This window comes from Sarcophilus harrisii, unplaced genomic scaffold (assembly GCF_902635505.1).
Source record: "Sarcophilus harrisii unplaced genomic scaffold, mSarHar1.11, whole genome shotgun sequence".
In the NCBI taxonomy this organism is placed as follows: Eukaryota; Metazoa; Chordata; class Mammalia; order Dasyuromorphia; family Dasyuridae; genus Sarcophilus; species Sarcophilus harrisii.
In genome coordinates, this window is record NW_022290939.1 from 180,233 (window position 1) to 192,485 (window position 12,253).

A 12,253-nucleotide genomic window follows, 5' to 3' on the forward strand; every position below is an offset into this window, starting at 1 on the left:
ACTTTAATTTTTGTTACATGGAATAAATTTAATTAATACCCATTGTATTGTGAACTCATACAAGTAGAACAAAACCAGTAATCTCAAGATTCCAAAGTATAATTTCTTACTTTGCCATTACATTTTTACTGCACTTATGTTTCAGTAATTCAGAACTACACATTGCTAAAACCCTCTTTTGTTCTATGGCACTCAGAAACAAAGAAGACTAAATTCTATCCATTTTGTACTTTCTAATTTAATTGGGGATTTAAGGCATCCACAAAATAATTCATTTTCGCAAAGCTGTTAAAAAGTCAGTCAAAAAACTAGCAATGTTATTAAACTATTTGAAGCAATTCGAATTTCAGTTAATTCTTTTTTCCTTTTCATGAATTTCTATTTCAGTCTAACATTTTCTGAATGACTCCTTATTTTTTCCCCATGAAGTACCTTTCCTTATATTATTCTCGGTGTTTGTAATATCATCCTGGGACTCTTCTTTTTCTTCTGAAATTCTAGCTGAATTTCAGTAATCACATTAAACAGTGTTAAGTACACACTGCTTTCATAGGTCCTTCTAAACATTCATAACTTTTTGTAATTCTTGAATGCATCTCACAGATTCTATGTTCTTCCATACTTGTAGCTTAATAAACAGTGAAAAAGTAGCTACTATGTACCAGGCAGTGTTCAACACAGAGATTAAGAACAAAAGATACAAACAATTCATAACCTAAAAGTAAACTGGTGAATTTGGGGTTAGAGAACTGCCTGGTGCTGCAACATGGTGGAAAATTCAGACATGTCCCAAAGAGTATAACAAAGGGAGAAATGAGATGTCTGTGCTGAGTGCCCTCTATTGAAATTCATGGCTCTTCCCACCAATCCAGGCAACAGCTTCCCTTCCAGATTATTATCATTTTGAGGATAAGAACTGTGTATCACTGCAATATTTGGTTATTGAACTAATAGTAAATATTTATCTGCATATGTGTGGTATAAATTCCTTGGCTTCTACTTATGGAGAAGAGGTTTTCTATAAACCAGATACTTAAAGCAGGTGATTGAAAACATCCAATTCATTTCATGATTAGATTGTTGGGTCCATCACCTTCTGTCAAGTGCAGTATAATAGCTAGATTCACATTTTTTATGCTAGCCATATATTTAAGAAAAATTTCGGAGGGATCATTTGTATTTCATTCCCATTAATTACAGGAATATATATCGGGCCAGATGTGGAAAAAAAGCACATTGTTATTTTACCTGACTACAGTACTAGGACACAAAAAACTTCTGAACATCCAAATATTCCAAATCGGCTACAAGATCCTGGTACATCAGAGAAACGTGCTATAAGAAAAAGTGAGTTATTATGTTGGCACAGCTCCTGATTTCATCAATTTAGGACATCAACAAGGAAAAAGTTTCTAGTAATGTTCATTGGCTACTGTTCTATATATATCATAGAGTCTTCCAGAGTTGCCCAGGGTTTCAGAATTTCAGCATTTTGCCCATGATAACACAATCAAAATATCAGACATGGAAAGGGAACTCAGGGCTGCCTAAGATCAAACTGGCCTTCTATGCACTGGCCAGGGCTATCCCTCAAGTTCTAAAATACGCCACCAAAACATTCTTTCAAAAAATGCCATTATAAACATTTAAATGTTAATGGGTATTTGAGAGAAATACAATGTGTGATGCTCCAATAAAATTTGCATTGATCCCCTATATTTGAAAGACTGGCCTTGTTCATATTCCATAAGTGCAAATGTTTTCTCCTATTCTAATTTTGTCTCCTGTCATTTTAGTTTAAATTTTCCTAAAGCCATTCTGAGTAGACATACTTCTACTGTTTTCATATTCTGAGTAACATATTTTCTAGTTATTTCTGTGAATATTTATATTTTTTACTATTATATCAACATTAGGATTGGACAATGAAGAAGATAGTGACTCTCCTTGGGATTCAGAGGTATTAATTCATTTTGAAAGTTCAATCTTGATTGCTATTTTTAAAATTACATTTAAGTTTACTTATATACTAATCAGTACATTTTCTCTGGTGGAATAGAAGGGGACTTTTTGAGCTAGAAGGGATTTCAGAAATAATCTAGTACAACTACCCTTTTAATATGTGGGGAAGAAACTCCCCAGAAAAGTCACCTTCTGGTGTCACTACTAGTTTAGTGAAGAGCTAAGAAGACAATTCAATGGTCCTAACTTTCAGAATCTCATGGTTTACACTCTACTCCTTAACACCTTAGCAATTTCAATGTGCCTGTCAGTCTGTCATTCGGTGAACACTTTAATAACATTTTATGTTTTTCTAAGTATTAGAATATATTCCAGAAAAGTATGAGACTTTGAAGAAATAAAATCCACTTCACTTCTCCATGATTAACTTGCTTACAGAATTATAAAGATGGGACAATATGGCACCTATATGGCTGATATTACATGGATAAATTCTAAATGCAAATTTTTCTGGATAGCTTCTATGCACAAGACTGGAGACCATAAAAAGGCCAATGTAAAAGTCATTTGTATTGAATGAAGGAAGACTTAATGAAAGAGCTAATAAATAGGGTGTAGTGATAGGATGAGGTTTGGGTTGGCAGAGAGAAAGCAGGAAAAAGTGCAGAGAGAAAGAGGATAGTAAAAATGCTTGCAAATAATGTAAAACTTAAGATTCTGTTTTCACAAACGGGACTAATAAAAGTCATAAGTATCTTCTATAGAAAAAGATTGTTAATTGTATGCCTTGAATCATAGCTTTAGGATTTGGGATTTGATTTGTATCAAGAAGCCAGTCATTTCTTAGAAAATATAATAATATATTGAAACATATTTCAGGAAAGTTTTATTTAGTGTGATCATTTTCAAAAATTATCTGGAACAAAGGAGCATTATATGTAAAAATATATTTTTCCAAAGAAATTTCCTTTGTATTTATCACAAATTTTAAGCTCATCTCTCCAAGTTCTTCAGAAGGACATGAATTCTTTTTTTTTTAATTAAAACTTTTTATTTTCTAAACATGTATGTGAGTAATTCCTCATCTTTAGTCCTTGAAATACTTTGTATTCCAATTTTCTCTCCCTCCTTCCACCTCTCTCCCCTGCATAGCAAGTAGTCCAATATACGTTAAGCATGGAAGAAATAGATGTTAAATACAATTATTGTCCTGCACAACACAAATCAAATCAAATTAGTAACAAGAAAGGAGGGGCAGCTAGTTGTTGCATTGGATAGAGTTACAGGACAGAAGTAAACAGAACCTGAGTTCAAAAGTGTCCTCAGACATAAAACTTCCTAGCTGTGTAGACCTGGACCTCCGTATAACCCAATTGCCTTAGGAGAGTAATTGCTTTGTTTAGAAACACATTTAGATTCCACAGTACTCTCTCCAGGTGGATCAGGTTCTCTTCATCTCTGAATAATTGGAATAGGTTTAAATTATCTCATTGTTGAAGAGAGCCATGGGCATCAGAACTGATCATCACATAATCATCTCCTTGCCATGTATAGTGACCTGCTGGTTCTGCTCATTTCCCTTAGAATCAGTCCATGTGTCTGTAACCTTCTATGCAATCATCCTGTTGATCTTTTCTTATTGAGCAATAATATTCCATAAAATTCACATACCATTATTTAATCAGCCATTCCCCAACTAATGGGCAACCAATCAGTTTCCAGTTTCTTAACTCTGCAAAAATGGATGCCACAAACATTTTCATGGGTCCCTTTCTTCCTTTAATATCTCTTTGGCCTACAAGCCCACTAGAACCACTGCTAGATCAAAGGGAATGCAGTTTGATAATCTTTTGAAAGTAGTTCTAAATTGCTCTCCATAATGGTTGGATCTGTTAAAGTTCCACACAATGTATTAGTTAGATATTCATTCTCTCAGGCATTATCAACATCAAAGAGTAGAATTTAAACAAGAACTTGAATGATAATTTTATGGTAATTCTCTGTAACTTTAACTTTTTTTAAAAAAATGCATTTAGTTTCCAAAACTTTTAATTTCTGTTACATGCAATAAATTTAATTAATACACATTGTATTGTGAACTCATATAAGTGGAACAAAACCAGTAATCTCAGATTCAAAAGTATAATTTCTTACTTTGCCATTACATTTTTACCGCACTTATATTTCAGGAACTCTAGAACAATACATTACTAAAATCTCTTTTCTTCAATGGCACTGAGAAACAAAGAAGACTAAATTCTAGCCACCTTGTACTTTCTAATTTAATTGGGGATTTAAGACATCCACAAAATAATTCATTTTCGCAAAGCTGTTAAAAAGCCAGTCAAAAAACTGGCAAGGTTATTAATCTCTTTGAAACAATTCGAATTTGAGTTAATTCTTTTTTCCTTTTCATGAATTTCTATTTCAGTCTAACATTTTCTGAATGACTCATTTTTTTCTCATGAAGTACCTTTCCTTATATTATTCTGGGTGTTTGGAATATCATCCTGCGTCTCTTCTTTTTCTTGTGAAATTCTAGCTGAATTTCAGAAATCACATCAAACAGTGCTAAGTACACACAGATTTCATTGGTCCTTCTAAAAATTCATAACTTTTTGTAATTCTCAAATGCTTCTCTCATATTCTATGTTCTTCCATACTTGTAGCTTAATAAACAGTGAAAAAGTAACTACTATGTACCAGGCAGTGTTCAAGGCACGGAAAGATTAAGAACAAAAGACATAAACAATATGTAACCTAAAAGGAAACCAGTGAATTGGGGGTTAGAGAAAACTGCCTGGTGCAGCAACATGGTGGAAAATTCAGAGATGTCTCAAAAGAGTATAGCAAAGGGAGAAATGAGATGTCTGTGCTGAGTCCCCCTCGCTTGAAATTCCACGGCCCTTCCAGCAATCAAGCAATAGCTTCCCTTCTGAGTTATTATCATTTGAGGATATGAACTATGTATACTCTTAATATTTGGGTGTGGAAAGAAATAATAAAATATTTATCTGCATAGGTGTCGGATAGAACTATGGCTTCTACTTATGGAGAAGAGGTTTTCTATAAACCAGATACTTAAAGTAGGTGATTGAAAACATCCAATTCATTTCATGGTTAGAGTGTTGGGTCCATCACCTTCTGTCAAGTGCAGTATAATAGCTAGTTTCACATTTTTTATGCTAGCCATATATTTAAGAAAAATTTTGGAGGACATTGTACATTTCATTCTCATTAATTACAGGAATATATATCGGACCCAGATGTGGAAAAAAAGCACATTGTTATTTTACCTGACTACAGTACTAGGACACAAAAAACTTCTGAACATCCAAATATTCCAAATCGGCTACAAGATCCTGGTACATCAGAGAAACGTGCTATAAGAAAAAGTGAGTTATTGTGTTGACACAGCTCCTGATTTCATCAATTTAGGACATCCACAAGGAATAAGTTTCTAGAGATGCTCATTGGCTACTGTTCTGTAGCATAGAGTCTTCCAGAGTAGCCCAGGGCTTCAGAATTGCAGCATTTTGCCCATGATACCACAATCAAAATATCAGACATGGAAACGGAACCCAGGGCTTCCTTAATTCAAACTGGCCTTCTATGCACTGGCCAGTGCTATACATTTAGTTGCAGAACCTAATGCAAAACATTCTTTTTAAAAATGCCATTATAAACGTTCAAATGTTAAGGGTATTTTTGAAATAAAATATTCTGTATTCTCCCATAGGATTACCATTGATCCCCTAGCTTCTGTTTTTGAAAGACCTGGCATTGTTCATAATCTACCATAGGGTAAATATTTTCTTCTATTATTCTGGTACGATATCTGTCATTTTTGGTTTTAAATTTTTCTAAAGCCATTCTGAGTAGTCATACTTGTACTGTTTTCATATTCTGAGTAGCATATTTTCTAGCTATTTCTGTAATTATTTATATATTTTACTACTATCAACATTAGGAGTGGACAAAGAAGAAGATAGCGACTCTCCTTGGGATTCAGAGGTATTATTTCATTTTGAAAGTTCAATCTTGATTGCTATTTTTAAAATTACATTTAAGTTTACTTATTTACTAATCAGCATATTTTTTTCTGGTGGAATAGAAGGGGACTTTTTTAGCTAGAAGTGATTTCAGAAATAGTCTAGTACAACTACCCTTTTAATAAGACACTCCCCAGAAAAGTCACCTTATGGTCTCACTACTAGTTTAGTCAAGAGGTAAGAAGACAATTCAATGGTCCTAACTTTCAGGACATCATGGTTTACATTGTACTCCTTATAACATCTTAGCAATTTCAATGTTCCTCTCAGTCTGTCATTCGGTAAACAAGTTTAATAACATTTTATGCTCTTCTAAGTATTAGGATACATTCCAGATATGTAAGAGATTTTGGAAAAATAGAAGCCCACTTCCCTACTCCATGATTAACTTACATACAAATAATAAGATAGGACAATGGCACCTATATAAGCTGATGTTATAGCCAATTCTAAGCAAATCTCTGCATAGCTTCTATACACAAAGATTGAGGCCATACAATGGCCAATGTAAAAGTCATTTTTATTGAATGAAGAAAGAGTTAATGAAAGAGGTAATAACTAGGATGTAGTGATAGGATGAGTTTGGGTTGGGTGACAGGAAAAAGTGCAGAGAGAAAGAGAATAGTAAAGATACTTGCAAACAATGTAAAACTTGAGATTCGGTTTTCACAAATGGGACTAATAAAAGTAATAAGTATCTTCTATAAAAAAAAGATTGTCATTGTATGCCTTGAATCATAGCTTTAGGATTTGGGATTTGATTTGTATCAAGAAGCCAGTCATTTCTTAGACAGTATAATAATATATTGAAACATATTTCAGGAAAGTTTTATTTAGTGTGATCATTTTCAAAGATTACCTGGAAGAAAGGAACATTATATGTAAAAATATATTTTTCCAAAGAAATTTCCTTTGTATTTATCACAAAATTCAAGCTCACCTATCCATGTTCTTCAGAAGGACATGAATTCTTTTATTTTTTTAATTAAAACTTTTTATTTTCTTTTTTTTTAATTTAATAGCTTTTTATTTACAAGTTATATGTATGGGTAACTTTACAGCATTAACAATTGCCAAACCTCTTGTTCAAATTTTTCACCTCTTACCCCTCCCCCCCTCCCCCAGATAGCAGGATGACCAGCAGATGGAAACTTTTTATTTTCTAAACATGTATATGGGTAATTCCTCATCTTTAGCCCTTGAAATACTTTGTATTCCAATTTTCTCTCCCTCCTTCCACCATTCTCCTGCAATGCAAGAAGTCCAGTATACGTTAAGCATGGAAGAAATAGATGTTAAGCTGAATTATTGTCCCACTGCTTACTAATCAAATCAAATTAGTAACAAGAAAGGCGGGCCAGCTAGTTGTTGCATTGGATAGAGTAACAGCGCAGAAGTAAACAGGACCTGAGTTCAAAAGTGGCCTCAGACATTTAAAATTTCCTAGTTGTGTAGACCTGGGAAAGTCACTTAACCCCAATTGCTTTAGGAAGACAGAGAGAGAGAGAGAGAGAGAGAGAGAGAGAGAATTGCTTTGTTGAGAACCACATTTAGATTACACAGTCCTCTCTCTAGGTGGAACAGTTTCTCTTCATCACTGAACAATTGGAATAGGTTTAAATTATCTCATTGTTGAAGAGAGCCATGGGCATCAGAACTGATCATCACATAATCTTCTTCTTGCCATGTATAGTAACCTGCTGGTTCTGCTCATTTCCCTTAGAATCAGTCCATGTGTCTCCAAGCTTCTATGCAATCATCCTGTTGATCTTTTCCTACTGAGCAATAATATTCCCTAATATACACATACCATTATTTAATCAGCCATTACCCAACTAATTGGCAACCAATCAGTTCCAGTTTCTTAATGCTACAAAATGCTACAAACATTTTGCACATGTGAGTCCCTTTCCCTCCTTTAATATCTCTTTGGCGGACAAGCCCGTTAAAACCAATACTATATCAAAGGGAATGCAGTTTGATAACCTTTTGAAAGTAGTTCCAAATTGCTCTACAAAATGGTTGGATTGTTCACAGTTCCACACACAATGTATTAGTTAGATATTCATTCTTTCAGCCATTATCAGCATAGAAGAGTAGAAATTAAACAAGAATTCGAATAATAATTTTATGGTAATTCTCTGTACCATTTAACTTTTTTAAAAAATGCATTTAGTTTCCAATAATTTAATTTCTGTTACATGGAATAAATTTAATTAATACACATTGTATTGTGAACTCATACAAGTGGAACTAAACTAATCTCAGTAATATCAGATTCCAAAGTATAATTTCTTACTTTGCCATTGCATTTTTACCGCATTATGTTTCAGTAACTCTGTAGAACTACACATTGCTAAAATCTCTTTTGTTCTATGGCACTCAGAAGCAAAGAAGACTAAATTCTATCCACCATGTACTTTCTAATTTAATTGGGGATTTAAGGCATCCATAAAATAATTCATTTTCGCAAAGCTGTTAAAAAGTCATTCAAAAAACTGGCAATGTTATTAATCCATTTGAAGCAATTCGAATTTCAGTTAATTCTTTTTTCCTTTTCATGAATTTCTATTTCAGTCTAACATTTTCTGAATGACTCCTTATTTTTTCCTCATGAAGTACCTTTCCTTATATTATTCTGGGTGTTTGGAATATCTTCCTGGGTCTCTTCTTTTTCTTCTGAAACTCTAGCTGAATTTCAGAAATCACATCAAACAGTGCTAACTAAGTACATACAGCTTTCATTGGTCCTTCTAAACATTCATAACTAGGGGCGAAGCCAAGATGGTGGAGAAGGCACATGCGACTTTCTAAGCTCTTCTCTTACTCTCTTTATCAATATTATATCGAGCCTCAAAAATAGTCTTGACTGCTACAATTTTTAAACTTAAAAATGTATAACAACTCACCAGCCGAAGAAAATCTACAGTCTCAAAAAAAAAAAGGTTTGTTCTGGAGCTAGGGGGGGATATCAGCATAGACTGGGAGAGAAATTAGGTTCTGAGGAGAGGCTCAAACCAAAAGTGAAAGTACAGATCTCAGCACAAGCTTGCAGCCCCAACCCACAGTATGAGGCTTTTCCTTGGGGCAGTTGCGAACCTGCACAGCAGGAGGGCACAGCCCAGGTTAGCCTCTAATCTGCACAGTAGGGTGCTCAGCTTGGGGCCATAGAGCTTTCCCAGGGTCCATTTGCATTGGGCAGAGAGGGGGCAGAGAGTTCTGGGCAGACTCTGGATAGAATCAGTGGTCTGTGGTTAGCTGCTAATACCCACAGCCCCACAAGAGGCTCTGGCCTGGGGCAGTGACACTTTCACCCCTTAGTCTCTAGCCTTGGGGCAATCGCTAACCCACACAGCCCAAGTGGGCACTTAGATGGCTTGGCCAGTGCTGAATCCACCACCTGTTGGGGGAAGGGAAAACTCTCACTTAGAGCACTCCCATACCTCAGAGCCGGAAACTGGAAACTGGTTTACATCTCTCCTGTTCTAGAGAGGAAGCTGGTAACCCCCTTGCCTAGGAGGCGTACCCTAAAGGCTTTTAAAACATGAATAAAAGATGAAAAGAACCATTGACAGTTTCTATGCAGAAAAAGAGCAGGTCAGCAAACCTGAAGGAGACTAATAGCAAAACAATCACCAGACTATCCTCTTTTACATGATGCTCTCATAGAAGAGAGACCATTACAAAGTCTCAAAAGAGAGAGAGAGAAGATAAATGGGGGAAAAGGAAGAGAAGCCTTACAAAAGAGCAACAACTTCCTGAAATGCTGAATTGGAAAAGATAAAAAATTCCCAGGAAGTATAGGAAATAAAATTTGTGAATTTGTAAAAGTAAAAATCTCAGGAAAGTAAGATTTGGGATTTGGAAAAAATAAAAATTCACTAGAAAGTAGGATTTTGCTATATTTATGCACCTGCATTTTTTGATTTCCTTCACAAACTAATTGTACAATATTTCAGAGTCTGATTCTTTTCTTCAACCAAAATAACGTTTTGGTCAGGTATACTTATTGTGTATATAATTTATATTTTAATATATTTAACATCTACTGGTGATCCTGCCATCTAGAGGGAGGTGGGGGTCAGTAAGAGGTGAAAGAAGAATTGGAACAAAGAGGTTTAACGAGATTGTTAATGCTGTAAAGTTACCATGTATATATCCTGTAAATAAAAGGCTAATTAAATTCATAAAGAAATGGATTTATTGAATTAGGAGGAAAAAAGAAAATGGTCACCTAAAAAGTGGAGTGAAATGGAAAAATTCCAGTCGGCTCTGCTGTTAAAAAATAGTGGACATATACAAGTCATAATGAAGAAATGGTTAACTTTAAAGTGAACTGAACAAACAGAAATATGTCGTGGAACAGCAATAATCAGTCGCTCACAAAATGACAAACTGGAAAAACCATGGATTATTTGCTTACCAAAAACGACAGACTTGGAAAATGAATCTAGAGATAATCTGAGGATTATTGGATTTTCCAAAATTATGAATGAAAAAAGAATATAGATACAATATTTTATATGAAATCATCAAAGAGAACTGCCCAGATGTAATAGAATTAGAAGAGTAAAATAGGCATTGAAAGAGGTCATCGAACACCTTCTGGAAAGAGACCCTAAAATAAAAACCCAAGGAATATTGTGTAAAATTCAGAACTATCAGATTAGGAAAAATTTTACAAGCAGCCAAAAAAAACGATTTGAAATACCGGTGCCACAATAAGGATCACCCAAAAGATCTGGCTGCCTCCCACATTAAAACGATCGAAGGGCATGGAGATCCGATAATCCAAAAGACAAAGAACTTGGAATGCAAAAGAAATAAACTACAGCTAAGCTGAGCATTTTCTTCAAGGAAGAAGATGGACATTTAATGTAAGAAATAAATGAATTCCATTTGTTTTAGGAAAAACCAGAACTAAACAAAGGTGATCTGCAAACATAGAGATGCAAAAAGGTAAAAAGAACTTTTGAGAATTATATTTCTGCTGTGGATATACAAAAAGAATACGTGTATAATTTGATTTTACTGACCTGTATAAATAAAGGGAAGTGCATGGAAAGGGATGATGGCAGAACCAAGGTGGAAAGGAGGGATAAAAAGAGGGAAACGACATGCTTAAAGAGGCAAGGCTTTTAACTATCATATCTGAGGTGGGAGATGGGGATGGGCTGTTAATGAAGAATCTGCATATCATCAGGTTGGCTCAAAAAGAAAAATAATTGACATTTGTTTTAAGAAGAATTCTCTCGCACCTCATTAAAAGGGGAGGAGGAAAGGAAAAAGAATAATAAGGGAAGGGAAAAAGATTCAAAGGGGGAAAGGGAGGGATTCTAAAGGGGTAAGCATCGTATTGATACAATTGGGTACATAAGTTCAAAAAGGGAAAGGGTTGGGGGAGGTAAGAAAAAGTAAAGCATAATCTGGGTTAGTAGGATGGCAGGAAATACAGATGCTTAATTCTAACTTAGTAAATGTAGATAGGATGAACTGCCTCATAAAAGAGGAGGCGAATGGCAGACTGAATCAAAAGTCAGAACCACAATATTTTGTTTACAAAGAAACACATTTAAAGCAGGGAGATACATATGGAGTAAGTAAAAGGCTGGAGCAAAATCTATTATGCTTCAAGGTGGGGAGATCAAAAAGCAGGGGCAGCTTATCTCAGATCAAACTAAAATCAAACATTGATCACAATTAAAAGAGAAGGAGAAACTACATCCTGCTAAAGGGCAGCATAAACAATGAAGCGATATCAGTATTAGGTATATATGCACGAAGTGTTATGGCATCCATCTTCTAAAGAGGAAAGTTAAAGAGAGAGAGTTGCAAGAAAGAAATAGACAACAAAAATTGTAATAGTGGGAGATCTCGGCTTGCACTCTCAGAATTAGACAAATCAAACCACAAAACAAATAAAGAAAGAAAGAAATTAAAGAAGTAAATAGTATGTTAGAAAAATTAGGTATGTTAGATCTCTGGATAAAATTCAATGGAAATAGAAAGGAATATACTTTCTTCTCAGCAGTTCATAAGACTTTAATTCCAAAAAATTGACCATATGTTGGGACATAAAGACCTCAAGAATTAATGCAAGAAAGCAGAAATAGTAAATGCTTTTTTTTAGATCATGATATAATAAACAACATTCAACAAAAGTTAGGGAGTAAATAGACCAAACAGCAATTGGAAACTAAACAATCTCATCTTAAAGAATGATTGGGTGAAGCAGCAAA

The 12,253-nt window shown here is 34.6% G+C and overlaps 1 long non-coding RNA gene across 1 annotated transcript; it reads left to right on the forward strand.

Annotated features, from left to right (window-relative positions):
- The first annotated feature begins 1,214 nt into the window (after positions 1 to 1,214).
- Positions 1,215 to 5,998, forward strand: LOC116420443. The gene is made up of 4 exons (XR_004230774.1): positions 1,215 to 1,347; positions 1,917 to 1,960; positions 5,210 to 5,357; positions 5,933 to 5,998. It is a non-coding gene; the product is annotated as an uncharacterized LOC116420443 (long non-coding RNA).
- The last annotated feature ends 6,255 nt before the right edge of the window (positions 5,999 to 12,253 follow it).